The 13,436-nt window shown below is 34.8% G+C and overlaps 1 pseudogene; it reads left to right on the top strand.

The window, feature by feature from the left end:
• The first annotated feature begins 6,646 nt into the window (after nucleotides 1-6,646).
• The window catches only part of LOC149558205 (uncharacterized), a 155,001-nt pseudogene continuing 148,211 nt past the window's right edge, over nucleotides 6,647-13,436 (top strand).

Here is a 13,436-nt window from a genome sequence, read left to right as displayed (position 1 = left end):
GTTTGACAGCCTCAACTTCCTTATCTTTCTACTTCTTACTACTTACCCTTGCTTAATTAAAAAGGTTTACTATTGAAAAAACGTTGACAGCCACACATATATATATATATATATATATATATATATATATATATATATTTATATATATATTTAATGTTTAAAATAAAAATAAAAATTAAATAGTTCATTTCTATTAATAAATTAATATACTAGTTACAAATTTACAAAAGGGGGCCGGTGTATACAAGATCACCCCACGAAAATTCATATGGCCGAAGCCGAAATCAACAACTATTCATCAAAAAATCATATAAGAAGCTCCTTTAGGCCACAAGAGTGCCAGCTGAGGGAGGTGGATCATCAAAATTATTATATCCCTAGGAATCTCTAGGATTGACATATGGATTAGGAAAAATCCAGCCATCAATAGCGCCATCATCAACAACTTTTTCTTTGTCTTTGTCCTCCACCTACAATGGAGAAATAGTCAATCCAAGTGGGGGAAAGACCACTTAGAGCCACCAAAGCCAGGAGGAGCAACAAGAGGGGGAGCCACAGGCAATAGGGACCAGCCAGAGCTGCGATAAGGTGGGGAAGCCAAGTGTTACCACCAACCAACATCACCACCACTTGGAGAGCACTAATGGGGAGCATGCAAGCCTAGTGTATGCGAGTGACGAGGAGAAGAACTGTGACCCTGACGCTGGCCTTAAGGTGGAGTATGGTCAGTCGAGGAGTTAGTAGGAACCTTGGTGACCATGCAAGGCACACGTTACCCTAATGATTGAGCAATTCCTAAAGGTGGGCCACCTTGAATGCCACCTTTTTGTCTTAGACCTAAATCTACAACCTAACATTACTAAAAATGCATGCTTTAGTGTACATAGCAACATTGATATGAAGAAAGTTGTGAGTCAAAAGAACAACATTCCTATCCTTCCACAAAGTAAACAAAATCTCAATCATGAAAGTGTGTCAGATTTGGGTAAATTGCCTAGGAATCCTAGGGGAATCACCCAGTACAATCATGTGCCAAGAAACGAATTCTGGCCTAAAGGGCTTAAATTTTTTTTTATCCATTGCCAATAATTTTGAGCATGCCTACAAAACTAAAAAATATGCAAAATGATGCAGGATGCCCACAAAAAGGACACCAAGGATCTAGAACACTAATATGCTTGAGCCATGACCCAAATGGAAGCCCTTGAAATAATAGGCACCAAGAAAAATAGGCAATCTTAGGCTCAGCGATAGCACTCCAAATAATATCAAATCACATCCTCCAATGATAAGTAGAAGATTGAAGATGTCAACATTGGTTGAGAGTATCCAACATAGGGAGATGGGGAGATTGCCATTGATATCCTAAGTTGAGCTTGTAACTAGTGAAAGGTGTGGCAGGATACCACTTCTAGTCTTTCCACCAAGGTCGCATAGACTGGATTCCCATGTTGTGAATAAAATGATCTGGAATGGCAGAGAGCAGAAGATCAAAAGTCTATCGATCTAGATAGGCAAGACAAAACTGGACCCGCATATCCTCCCAAGATCTAAGACTCATAGAGATCTTGGAAAAAAGGTTCTTAGGAGTCTTCATGCTACATTTGAAAAAACACAGAGCATTGATGCCTTGAGTCTTGTCCAGAGAAACACCCTGAATGCAAAACAACAAGGACCACCAAAGGTTCTATTGATCTAAAGAAAGCCCATCATGAAACCCATCACTATCCTAGCAAAGCCAAGGCTTCACAGCTTCCCAAGCTTTCCAAATGCTCTTGATAACTAAAAAGCCTTGGATATGAATAGGTTCCCACATGATGAGAAGGGTCTAAAGACCGATCCCCTTCCACACAGGTCTGTTAATAGGAAACACATAAGAGATACAGTGTTGAACTAACACTTTCCAAGCTTCAACACTAGTGAGAGCATGAAGAATCCACTTGGCACAAATTGCAAGCCCATGCTTTTGAGTGAAAAGAAGGCCAAGACCTCCAAATTCTTGGGGGAGAGAAGAAAAATTCTAGGTGACCCTGTGAAAGCCACGATGATCAGAATTGGAAGCCCAAAGAAAGTCATAGAGAAAATGTTCTAGCTTGAGGTAGGAGGATTTGGAAGGAGCCCAACATGAGGAGTAATGCACAAGAGTAGCTACCAGCACCTTCGAGAAAATATAGAATTTCTCCAAAAGAGAAAGGGGTTTAGTAATCTAGTAGTCAAGCTTTTTCTCAATTTTCATGAGCACATCATTCCACAATTCCATTGGAGAAGCTTGAAAGCCAAAGGGGATGCCCAAAAAGTGGATTATATCACCACAAGTGACCCATTTCCACTCAAATTGAGCAAGCTAGGGTGGAGCTGAAATAAAATATTGCCTTTAATAGAGCATCTTGTGCCATTGAATAGCCGAACCAAAAGCTTGACAAAAAGGTGTCCAAGCATTACAAGGCATTGGTGATATTCTACTTGTCCTCTAGTAGAGTGAGAAAAGAGTTAGCAACAAAGTGACCATTGACAAGCTAGGAAGAAGACTCAGGGAAGGAAATGCCATGAACTAAACCAAAAGAAATAGAGTGGGCAAGTAAGTAACCAAACCCTTCAACATCAAGAACATACAAAGCCGAAGCCAGAGGGCAAGCCTAGCAGATAGATTGAAAGAGCTCAAAGGTTTTAGATTGAGAACTATTAATGGTAATGATACAAACATTAGCATCTCCAAAAGGAATCTCCATAGACTAAAGAAACTTAGGGCCGAAACCGAAAGCCTGAAGCACAACCAAAAGGAAGGGTCATTCAATTCCATCATAAGCTTTGACAAAATCAATTTAAAAAAATAATCTCTATTGATTGGACTTGTGAGCCAATTCCATGCCTTCCCAAATAGCAATAATATTGTCAAAAGTATACTTGGACTTGATAAAACTAGTTTTCTTTGGTTGCATAATTAAGGGAAGAAGATGCAAAATTTTGAGAGCTAAGGCCTTAGCAATAATCTTGTATGACACATTAAGCAAGGTGATGGGCCAGTAGTTGCAAATATCCTCAAGGTAATCAACTTTAGGTATGAATTTAATGTTTCATTTGTTAACAATGGCTCCAAGACTCTTAGTGTGATAAGCTTCAATATTGACTTCGTGTAGGTCTTGACCAATAGACTCCTAGAGGTGCTTGTAAAATTCATAGGGGAACCTATCACACCCAGGGAGCTTGTCATCTGCCATAGAAAAGACAACCTCCTTGAGGTCCCTAATTGTGAGAAGCTAATCACAGAAAACTCATTACTCGACCATCAGGCGATTTGGAGTAACATAAATGCACTTTCTAAGAGCTCCCTCTTGGGCAACTAAATTTCCCTACGAAGCATTTAAGCATTTTCACAATGATGCACAAAAGCTTGCAGGATGTCAGGGAGATTGGAGAGAATAGTATTGCCCTGTTTAATCTTTTTAATCCAAAAATTGGTATGATGGGCTTTGAGAGCCTAGAAGAATTCTTTAGAAGCTTTATCGCCAACCTCCAATCAATGGAGGTGAGCTTTGATTTGGGCACCTCGAGTAGAATAGTTATCAATAATTTGTATATCATGATGAGGCTTGGCAAGCTAGACTTGCAATTCAAAATCAAACAAGTTTAGGGTAATAGCTTTAAAAGCCTTCTTGAGAGCCTTGGTATTGGTTTCATTAGACCTTTTTTAGAAAACAACCAATTGCCTCCCATTGATGTGAAGAAATCTAGTAGTTTTGGTAACAACATTATTCTGCCATTGAATCCAACCTATTTGAGAATGGGGTCATGGCTCCAAATTCTAGACACATCGGATATCAAAAATAGTGAAAGCATGCATCAACACCAACATGTTAAGGAGAAATTGCATTCTAATAGATCATTATACATTAGTTTGCCACTTGAAATGGTAAAATTAATGGGATAGTGGTCTAATAGTGTCACATCCTATAGAGGAATGACATGTAATTCTCAATCTTTAGAAAAAGGAGAGAAATGATTGTGTAGTAATCATGGTATGATTGAGACATTTTAATATACGGTCAGAGCTAGCTCAAAAATTAGACAAAGTGTACATGACCCCACTCTGCTAGTGGCAGTTAGCATTGGGATAAAAAAGGCCCAATTTATTGCACATAACTTAGTACCACACTTCCCTTTCTGTAGTTGTCCAATGAAAAGGCTAAATACCTTCCTTGTTAGAAGCCAGCTCAAATATATTAAAATCACCACACATAACCCAAGTAGCTGGAGGCAAGTTGTCATCCATCCAACACTAAAGTTGAGATCTTTCCAAAGCATCATTGGGGGCATAAATAGTAACTATACCAAAGGAATGATTATTGATAGAAAGAAAAATCCAAACAATTTTGTGCATGGGGTCATAACCATGCAAAATAGTAATGGAATTAAGACGAGGTGACAAGAGAGTAACTACCACCTCTACTAGCTTTGTCTTGAGAAGAAAACACAATGTCGTCTTGCCAAATGGTGCGACATGAAGAAGAAAGCATAAAACTAGAGATTTTAACCTCTTGTATATAAAGGAAATCTAGATTACCAAGTATATGATGGATATCCTAAACATAGTACTTTCTAGAGAGGTATGTAAGACCTCACACATGTGCCATGATAAAAAATTCATGAAAACTCTTCCATATATGTTTTGTCCTCAAGGGAGGAGTAACTATTTTGCAAAAAGGTAGAAATTGGGTTGAAACCAGAGGGAAACCCTTCAGGTGTGATGCCTCGCTGCTTCTCTTTTGGTTTCTTAGCATGCTTGGGAGGATTGAGAGAATGTTACAAATTGTGTGTCTTAATGGAGGATGTAACAAGCAGAGTGTGAACCACTACAGGAGTGGTGGCCCTCGCAGCCACCTTGATCCCCTACGAACCGACATAGTTTGAAACATGTGAAATAATAGGAATTGAATCCTATGAAACCATCATCAACCTTGCAATGGCTGAGATTTGCACTCCATTCTACATAGGAGGAGTGGATTTATTTAATGTTTAATTAGTGCATATATCATTCTTTGTAGAAAACAAAAAAATTGATTCTTTTAATCCTTAATCATCTAATGCTTCATGGATTAACTACAATCAACTCAAAATAATGTAAGAGCCTAACATGGTTATATGCTGCTTTCTTTCAGTATATATAATCAAATTGATAAGCCACATTAACCCTTATATATCTATTTATGTGTAATTTTAAGTTCTCAATTTGTTATACTTGTTTAACAATGTGTATAAGAGCCTGAGGTATTTAGAGAGGGTAAGGAAGAGGGCTATTGTGACCATAATTAGAATTTGATGGTCACTCCTATTTGTCATTTGTGTTTTTTATAATGATGGGTTGGCTATGATACTAAAATTTTATTTAAATTTTAAGATAAATATTTATCATAAAAAATCAACACTATATAAGTATAAATTGGTAATATTTCTAAGAATCTTTCATTACATGTTTTTAAATTCATACTTTTATAAAGTAATATAAAATCCTAGAAAGTTGTTATAAATTAGTAATTTATAGAAACTTAATTTTAAAAAATTATGGAGGATTTATACCTAGGAAGCAACCCATCTAGGCACAAGGCAACCCATCGAAATATGAGACCTACAAACTACCAACCAACAAAGGACACCACTAAAATGATTTAGGAACTCGATATGGGTCCACTCATCCCTAAAGCCTCTTTTGACTAGAGCCAAGGGCTAGGGGACATCCACACCATCAAAATCATCCAAGGCATGATCATGACTTCATCCCTTATGGTGTCCAAGCCTTGCACTTAGCAAGACTTGACCCTTTGTGGCTCTTTATGAGCCATTCAACTTCACTTGTAGACAAAGGGTCCATTGACATTTCTAAGTTTTTTTTTTACTTTTCATACTTATATTATAAATTGTAAAATTGTTTAATGGACTATGTTTTAAAAATATTTGCACATACTAATTTTTTATAGTTTATTGATAAATGTAAGTATCATATTGATAGTTTTATCAAAAATTACCTTGTCAATCAATATGATCCAAAAAGCCAATGGGAGCCGAGTAAGATTGATGTCATAAAATGATCGACATGGTCCCATCAGCCATTAATTGAATCTTGGAGGGAAAGTATCTCAAAAAGGAGAGTTCTTATAAGCTGAAGATGATTTGCTAGATGGGTTGTGCCTGAAAGTATCTATGTTAATGCAGTAGAAATTAAACTTGGGCTTCTATTTCTTGTATTTTTATGTAAAAGAAGTAAGGTATCTATATTATTTGTTTTCTATTGTGAAATTTTCTAATTGATTCCTCTATTTATCGAATTGAACATGTTGAATAGCATTTCTTTATCTTCACTTTCTAAACAAGTTTTCTATTTATTTTTATAAGGATATTGAGCCTAATTATAGGAGAAAATTATGAGGTAACCATTTTTTATAGTAATGATAATTGAGAAATGGTGGTTTATTTGTATGTTATTTTTTAATTGATACTGATATGTAAAAGGTATCGTATATTGGTATTTTCCTTCCACAAGTAAGGCTTGTTAGAAAGAATAAATAAAAAAGATTCAAAGATGGTTTCACCTAGGTGGGGCATATTGCAATAAAATCAAAAGAAAGTGTTGGATTTATTGATGGTTATTGCAATGAACCAATTGGAGCTTTCCAAAGTCTATGCAGGTATGTTTGATTGGTCTTGAGTATATAGGGTAATAGAGAGTAATTAGAGCTTTAGTTATAAAATTTTACATTTATAATGTTGATATTATTTTCAAAATATTATTCACCACATTTACAAATATGACTATTACTAGTATATTAGCATGTTAGATCTAATGTTGTTCCAATATTTCAATCTTGAAGGTCTACAAACTATCTTCAAAGGGGCGGTGATTGGCATATTTCTACTAGACATTTAACATTCACATTTGATTGGAAATTATTTGGCAATTTGAGTTGTATTTTTATGAGATGGTTATATTCATGATCATTTGCACATATTGAATTATACTTTTTTGTACTATACATAAATATATTGATTTTAGGTAATGTAAATGTGAGCAGATGAAGCTAGTATTGAAAATAGAAGGGCAACACCAAGTCTGCTTGCAGCCGTCCATGGAGGAAATCTTGAGACTGTAAAGGCGGCGCTAAAGTTTGATTCAAGCCATCAGGATTTAATGACCAAAAAAGATGAGTTTGGAATGTGCGCAATTCATGTAGCAGCCATCAAAGACCGTTGGGACATAATAGAAGAATTTATATCGACGTGGCCAGATTGTGTTGAAATCCGGTGTTCAGATGATAAGACAATTTTACATATTGCCGTGGAATATGATAAATTTGCGGTAGTGCAAAATTTACTGGCATATAAAGATGCAGAAGAAGTTGCGCAATTAGTGAGCCACGATGAGGATTGCTTTCACAATACAGTACTACATTTGGCAGCGGAAAAAGGAGTCGATCCCCAGGTTTGACAGCTTCACCTTCCCTATATTTCTGCTTCTTGCTACTTACCCTTTGTTAATTAAAAGGTTTACTATTGAAAAAAGGTTGACAACCACATATATTTATTTAATGTTTAATTAGCGCATATATCATTCTTTGCGGAAAACGAAAAATCTGACTCTTTCAAAGTTTCATGGATTAACTGCAATCAACTCAAAACAATGTAAGAGCCTAACACGCTTATTTGTTGTTTTCTTTCAGTCGATATAATCAAATTGATACCCACATTAAGCCTTATAGCCTTATATATCTATTTATGTATACTTTGAAGTTCTCAATTTGCTGTACTTGTCTAACAATGTGTATAAGAGCCTGAGGGCTTGAAGAGGGGATAAGGAAGAGGGGTATTGTGACCAGGCTTGGAATTTGGCGGTCACTCTGTGTCATTTGTAATTTTTTATATAGGGTAGGTTATGTTAATAAATTTTATTTTATTTTTTATATGAGTATGAATTTGTGTGTGTGTATATATATATATTTCATTAATTTTTTAAAAATTCATACTTTTATAAAACAATATAAAATTCTAGAAAGTATTTATAAATTAATAATATATGTCAATTTAAGAAAGTATTCTATGGAGGTTTAGATTCGGGAGGCAACCCATCGATTTAAGAACCCGGTATAGACCCACTCATCCTTGAAACCTGTTGGGCTTAGAGCCAAGCAATGTGGGACTCGTCAATCCCTTATGGTGTTGGAGCCTTGTGCTTAGCAAGACTTGATCTCTGGTGGGCTCTTTGTGAGTCATTCAATTTCACTAGTAGACAAAGGGTCCATTGACGTTTCTAAGTTTTTATTCTTTGCATACTAATATTTTAAATTGTAAATCTATTTAATAGACTATGTTTTAAAAATATTTTTCATATAATTGTTTTTGACAATTTATTGACAAACTTAAGTATCATATTGATAGTTTTATCAAAAATTAACTTCTCAATCGATACGATCCTAAATAAAAGTTCTACTGTTGTTGTTGATGGACTCCTCTTATTATTAAACTTAGTAAGCACAATTTTTTATTTTTTTATTTTTATTTTGTGTTTGGAGAAACTATGAATCTTATTGTTAGCCCTTGGAATTTTGTTAATTGGTGGCCAAAATCCCAAAAACCCTACAAGAGTCGAGTCGAGTTGATGTCATAAAATGGATGGTGTAGTCCCATCGGTCATTAATTGAATCTTGGAAGGAATGTATCTCAGAAGGGAGAGTTCTTATAGGGCGAAGAAGATTTGCTAGATGGTTGTGCCTCGAAGTATCTATGTTAATGCAGTAGAAATTGAACATGGGCTTCTATTTCTAGGCTTTTTATGTGAAAGATGTTAGTTATCCATATTATTTATTTCCTATTCTGAGATCATCTGAGTGGTTCCCCCTTTTATCGAAATATGTAGAATAGCATTTTCTTATCTTCGCTTGAATCTAAACATGTTTTGTATGTGTTTTCTAGGGATAATGAGCCTAATTATAGGAGAAAATTATAAGGTAGCCTATTTGTATTAATGCTAATTAAGAAATAATGATTCATTTGAATGTTTTATTTTAATTGATAGTGGTATGTAAAATGTAGCTTAAGTCAGTGTTTTCCTTCAAAGAGTAGGGCTCGTTAGAAAGGATAAATAAAAAATATTCAAAGATAGTTTTGCCTAGTTAGGGCATATTGCAATAAATCAGGAGAAAGCATTGGATTTTTTATGGTTATTGCAATTAACCAATTGGACCTTTTCAAAGTCTATGTAGGGATGTTTGATTTTTCTTCACTCTATAGGGTAATAGAGAGTAATTATAGGTTTAGTTATAACCTTTTACATTTATAATGTTCATATTATTTTAAATTTTAAATTGTTTACTAAATTTATGAATATGTCTAGTACTAGTAGATTGTGAAGTTGGATCTAATGTGGTTCCAATATTTAAATCTTGAAGGTATACAAACTATCTTCAAAGCGGTGCTAATTGGCATATTTCTACTAGACAATTAGCAGTCACATTTGATTGGAAATTCTTTGGTATCTTGAGTTATATTTTCATGAGATGGTTATATCCATTTGATTGGAGATAATTATGCTATGGAGGACTCTTGATTCGACTATTGACATTATACGTGTTCTATTGAGAGATTATGCTTTTTGGAGTATGTGGTCTTCCTTTGTGTAGATGTTAGTTTTTTTTCTAGAATATGCAAATGTGTATTGGGAGTTTCCAATAGTCGTACTAAGTATATTAGTCATTAGGTTGTGTGGTCTTCCCTTTTGAAGATGTTAGGCTATGTTATCATATTGTATCTTAGGTTATGCACATGTGGTCTTCCTCTGCAAAGATGTAGGGTATGTTATCATGTTGTATCCTAGGTTATATAAATGTGCACTAGGAGTTTTCAATGGTGGTACTAAGCACATTGGTTATTGAGCTAGAGAGCTTTATGACGATGAACTGTTTATGATTTATTCTTACCATGGATTAATCACAAAGACATGGATGAGGCTAGCATTCTCTTACTATTAGAGAGTGTTTGATAAAATAGTATTTTCTTTTGAGGGTTCAATAATAAGACTAGGAATCTTAAACATGGTGATGGATGCAAGTTCATTTTGGATATAGAGGTGATTGCTTTCATAGAGATTTTGCTGGAAATATTATGAAAGGCTAAGTTACTGAGAGGGGAGGGGTAAATCAATAACAGATAAAACTTTTAACATCAATTACCAATTAATCCTTCACATATATTCTAATCTAATTGCATGCATGAGAAACTGAAAATATGAAAACATACATAACACTTTAACACACAAAATTTGGTGACCTAGAAACCTTCCAAATAGAAAGTAAAACAGGGGTGGGGATGATACCTAGAAGCTTTAGTATTGGAGTATAAAGTTGGCTGGTTAAGGCTTACATTGATCACTTCTGATGATCTACCCTATTAGGAGCAATAAGGACTACTAGGTCCACCTTGTTAAATGATTTGCAAACATACAATAAAATATGCACTTGGTAAAGAGATTTACACAAGACTGTTAGATCTACCTTGTTAAGGATTTCACTGATCCAGCTATTAGGATGAAGTAGTAGCTGATCTTTGATTTGCAACTAGGTTTTCTGAATGAGATTCCACTGAGTGTGCAAATTACCTTACTATGATAGATGAATCTTTTTTGCTCCTTATACTGCTATAGCCTTTGTAATTCACTCTTCTTCTTTTCTCTAATTACATCTCACATTGTTTGCATATATTTAGACTTTGGATGTGATACAATACATTACATATATACCAATCTAATTACACAATTATAAAGAATGACTCGATGAAGTTCTAATAGTTGGCATCCACTATCAATGCTTGGCATTATCATGCACTCGGTAGACATAGAAGCTCCTTCCATACTCATCACTCCCAAGTAGTCTTGAACTTATTCTGCACTGGTGACTTGGTGAATATTGCAAAACTTGACATATAAATTGAATCACTTGATTCATACTGCATAGCTCAGTCAATGTTTTCACTGTGAGCTTAGTATAAACTAAATCACTTGGTTAACACTAAGTGCCTCAATCAACACTAGATTTACATCACATCAACTACAAACTCAGTAAGCACTGCACAACTTGGTTTGCACTGGTAAACTCGACATACACTAGGATTCTCAGTTTACATTGGTGATCATTGTCATAGTGGTAACTACTCGGCACAATTGAAATCTGTCCAAAGGACTTGGTAGCAACTGTAGAACTTGGTAACTACTAAAATGCTTGATTAACATTGTTAACTAAACACTTATTAGTCAAAAATGAATTCAAAAAGTTCCTAAGTAACTTCATCCATCACCTTGTGATTCCAACTCGGTAGAGTGTACTATTTTTGAGATGTTTCAAAATTGGTTTTATAAGAGATATATTTTTGTACATGGTAATGCTCCTCCATATAATATACAATATACTGTACATATGATGTGTACATCTAAATACATCTTCTTTCCTTCACAATCTTCTCTTTTACAATCTTCTTCTCCTATCTTCTTACATCTTTCTCCCCCATTTTCTTTACATTTTTTTTACATCTTCTCCCCCTTTTTTGACATTAATGCCAAAGATTTATTCTATATATTTACATAGTAATTCTAAAACGGGACAAGATCCCTAAATATACCTTAAGGATAATGGCCAAAGTCTTGTCCCAATTCTCTTGCAAGAACTTGTATGTGTGCAATGCAATCTACACTTTGACTAACAATTCAATCATGTGGTCTACAATGGAGAAGTTATTATCATGGATGAGCATTTTAGAATGTACAATATGCTTCTGTAGTGCATCCATATTTGGGAGAATCATATTTTGAATATCTATCAATGTAGATATGATTCTTGCCTCTACTCTGAGCAATTCTGCCTACATATCTATCAAAAATATGATCTTATTAAAATGAGCAGAGCTTGAACTTGGGTCAAGCAACAACTATTGTGCACTTGCCTTAAGATCCTCATCAATCTTAGACAATTTTTCTTTAATTTCCTTTGTAAAATTTGAAGTATCACATAGTTTACCAAAATTAAAGTTACACTTGTGCAAGAGGTTTCCAGAGAGCCCAAAATAGTAGATAATTCTACTTGGTAAGTGGCAATTTGTTGAGCAATGAGCTCAAACACTTTATTTTCAATTTTTTTCTTGACTTTCTGTAATAACTTGTCTTGTCCATCTAACTCTTTGTTATACTTATGGACTGCCTCTTCCAACTGATACAAAATTGGTTGAGAATTATCAACCTCTATGCTGAGTGCCTCTACTATAATATTCTTGGCATCCTCAATGATCTTAAATTCTTTGTCTCTTTCCTCTATTAGCCTTTGCTGCTTGGTTTTCTTTTGGAGTAATTCTCCAAAGATCTGCATTTGATCAAGATTTATTTTGGAAATATCCCAATTAGGAATCAAAATTTCCTCATCAAGATCTAAATCCTCCTCCTTTTCTTTACCTTTACCCAAAAAAATGGTGCTCAGTTGAGGCTTGGTCTCAACTATCTTTGCACTTAATGCTTGTGTACTAGGAATGGAAACAATTATAGAAATTGTAGGAATTATAGAAATCATAGGACTCACTAGAAAAATTGATACTACACTCATTGAAATACTAGTAGTACATATACCTGGTGTATCCAAAACTAATGTAGATGGAAGAGCCTACAGCTTGGTAGATGAAGTGTTTGACACTTCAGTAAATGTAGTGTTGAGCAGGACCAGTGGAAAGATTGATTAAGTGCTCGTGTTTTCAATGGAGGTCACAATCAATCTTACTAAGGCTATCTCTAGGCTTGATGTTATCAATATTTTTCTAGGAGAATGAGGAAGTGAGGCTATGACTACTACAACAATGTTTACTAGGTTAGTCTCCTCTATATCTTGTGCATCTTCCTCAGTAGCTTCCTACCCCTATTCCTTTTCATCATCTATGTTGTCAAAATGAGTTACCTCTTCATCATCTTTTTCTTCATCTTTCTCTTCCTGATCATCTTCATCGTCATCCATGTCATTTTTTGAAGAAGATATACATTCTTCCATGTGTTTGTGGCATTCTTCACAACATGCTCTATGTCTTTCAACAATACAACACAGGAGTTGAATCTTAAGGTTAATTTCTCTTCATTCTTCTTCAAAGATTTTTTTCACCTCCTTTTCAGTTAAGCTTGGCATAAGTTGCCTCAAGGTTTGCTCATAGATATCTTTAGCATTTTTCTTAGAAAAATCCCATCTTGACTTAATCTTATCCATAAAAACACTCTAAATCTGAAGTGCAAGCTGATCGGGTGAGTATTTCCACTTACCCATCTTGTCTATGACCAAGTATTCAATCTGCTTTTGCTCTTCTTTATTCCTAGTTTCATATTTTAGTGTTTTGAAATTGGTTATGCTAGTCCCTAACTCCAAATCTTTCAA

The sequence above is a fragment of the Cupressus sempervirens genome, chromosome 5 (genome assembly GCF_028749045.1).
Source record: "Cupressus sempervirens isolate cs-2001-9-10 chromosome 5, ASM2874904v1, whole genome shotgun sequence".
In the NCBI taxonomy this organism is placed as follows: Eukaryota; Viridiplantae; Streptophyta; class Pinopsida; order Cupressales; family Cupressaceae; genus Cupressus; species Cupressus sempervirens.
Note: the sequence above shows the minus strand (reverse complement) of the source record. Positions and strands in the feature narration are given on the sequence as shown.